Source organism: Lasioglossum baleicum, unplaced genomic scaffold (genome assembly GCF_051020765.1).
Source record: "Lasioglossum baleicum unplaced genomic scaffold, iyLasBale1 scaffold0986, whole genome shotgun sequence".
NCBI lineage: Eukaryota > Metazoa > Arthropoda > Insecta > Hymenoptera > Halictidae > Lasioglossum > Lasioglossum baleicum.
Window position 1 is genome coordinate 5001 of NW_027470045.1, and position 2500 is coordinate 7500.

The 2500-nt window shown below is 50.5% G+C and overlaps 1 non-coding gene across 1 annotated transcript in view; it reads left to right on the forward strand.

The window, feature by feature from the left end:
• The first annotated feature begins 850 nt into the window (after positions 1-850).
• The window catches only part of LOC143220454 (large subunit ribosomal RNA), a 4010-nt gene continuing 2360 nt past the window's right edge, over positions 851-2500 (forward strand). The window contains exon 1 of the ribosomal RNA XR_013011628.1: positions 851-2500. This exon is cut by the window's right edge and continues 2360 nt beyond it. This is a non-coding gene — a ribosomal RNA (large subunit ribosomal RNA).

Below are 2500 nucleotides of genomic sequence, written 5' to 3' on the forward strand. Positions count from 1 at the left end.
TCGTTCTATCGCGAACGCTTTGATGATCGATGGACAGCGGAGCAAAGCGCAGCAATGTGCGGGATGAGCACGTCGTACTTGATCGGGTCGGAATTATTCCCCGTCGTCGACGTGTCCTCGCTAATCTGTGCGATTGCCATTCCATCGCCACGTTCGCGTTGAATCGTATTGATGACGGCCTATGAGCGTCTTGAGATCTTACTCTCTTTCTCTCGTGTCTCTAATTTGGTTTTGCGTTTGATCGATGATAAATCGTTTCGTGCGCAACGTTTCTGTACCCCCGTGGTTTTTGGTTCAATTATATAGAAGTAGAGAGAAAAAGAAATCCCACCGGGTTATATGTATTATTATTTTTTTTTTTTAATAATATGTATACTCCTCTATTGGCGAGGCTTATTTCGAACTTGATTGTCACACGACGCAAAAGACACACTTGTGTGTTCACGCACGGAACAGCACCGCGGAGAGAGAAAAGGTATATCCAATGATGAGAACCTTTATGTCGGTCGCCCCATGTCTTTTCTTTTCTTCATTGTCGATTCGTGCGGAACCGCGCGATCTGTCGGTCGTCCAGTCCCCGAAAGTTCTTTTCGACGGACGTTAAAGTTAACCGGCCAGATCGTCTAGCGAGAGTTTCCGATCGACGAGAGATGAAGAAAGAATTATATTGACACTTTGGTGTGGCGCATAAGGCATATATCGGTTTTTTGTTTACCTTTTTCTCTCTTCTGTCGTGTAGTGTTGTTTCGTTTTCTTTTTTTTTCTTTTTTTTTTGTGCTTTGTACGTTTTCGCGAGTACTACTTTTACGCTCTTTCGGCCGAAACACACAAAATTTTGTATCACGTACGACGACCTCAGAGTAGGCGAGATTACCCGCTGAATTTAAGCATATTACTAAGCGGAGGAAAAGAAACTAACAAGGATTTCCTTAGTAGCGGCGAGCGAACAGGAATTAGCCCAGCACTGAATCCCGCGGTTCTGCCGTTGGGAAATGTAGTGTTCAGGAGGGTCAATTTATCCCGAGACGTCGAACCGCGTCCAAGTCCATCTTGAATGGGGCCATTTACCCGTAGAGGGTGCCAGGCCCGTAGCGACTGGTACGCGTTTCGGGAGGACCTCTCCTTAGAGTCGGGTTGCTTGAGAGTGCAGCCCTAAGTGGGTGGTAAACTCCATCTAAGGCTAAATATGACCACGAGACCGATAGCGAACAAGTACCGTGAGGGAAAGTTGAAAAGAACTTTGAAGAGAGAGTTCAAGAGTACGTGAAACCGTTCAGGGGTAAACCTGAGAAACCCAAAAGATCGAATGGGGAGATTCATCGTCGACGAGGCTGGCTTCCGTTGGTGCGCAGATAGCCCGTAATGGGCCACTTCGGTGGTTCCAGTGCGAGGGTACACCATCTTCGGCAAATGTTCCGGTCGCGTAGTCGTGCACTTCTCCCTTAGTAGAACGTCGCGACCCGTTGCGTGTCGGTCTACGGCTCGAGTTGTTGCCTGTCGTGTCGCCTTCGTGCGCACACGGCAGACGCTCGATCGCCTGGCCGGCTGCGTGACGGTACTCTGACGGTATCGGGCCGCAACCAATCCATTTTCGAATGTGTGTGCGTCAGGCCCGCCGCAAGCTCGGTTAGTTTGTCACCCGGATGGTACGGACCTAGCGCCGGCTCCGGGCCTAACCAGCTGTTAGCAGGCGGTGTCCTCGGACTGGCCAAGCTTTGAATTACCGGTCAGCGACGCTACTGCTTTGGGTACTCTCAGGACCCGTCTTGAAACACGGACCAAGGAGTCTAACATGTGCGCGAGTCATTGGGACATGTAAACCTAAAGGCGCAATGAAAGTGAAGATCGTACCTTAGCGTCGATCAAGGGAGGATGGGCCGCGTCACGATGCGGCCTCGCACTCCCGGGGCGTCTCGTTCTCATTGCGAGAAGAGGCGCACCCAGAGCGTACACGTTGGGACCCGAAAGATGGTGAACTATGCCTGGTCAGGACGAAGTCAGGGGAAACCCTGATGGAGGTCCGTAGCGATTCTGACGTGCAAATCGATCGTCGGAACTGGGTATAGGGGCGAAAGACTAATCGAACCATCTAGTAGCTGGTTCCCTCCGAAGTTTCCCTCAGGATAGCTGGCACTCGCTCGTTCTCTTTTGATGAACGTGTGCGAGTCTCATCTGGTAAAGCGAATGATTAGAGGCCTTGGGGCCGAAACGACCTCAACCTATTCTCAAACTTTAAATGGGTGAGATCTCTGGCTTGCTTGGATCAATGAAGCCACGAGATTATATTGGATCAGAGTGCCAAGTGGGCCAATTTTGGTAAGCAGAACTGGCGCTGTGGGATGAACCAAACGCAGAGTTAAGGCGCCTAAGTCGACGCTTATGGGATACCATGAAAGGCGTTGGTTGCTTAAGACAGCAGGACGGTGGCCATGGAAGTCGGAATCCGCTAAGGAGTGTGTAACAACTCACCTGCCGAAGCAACTAGCCCTGAAAATGGATG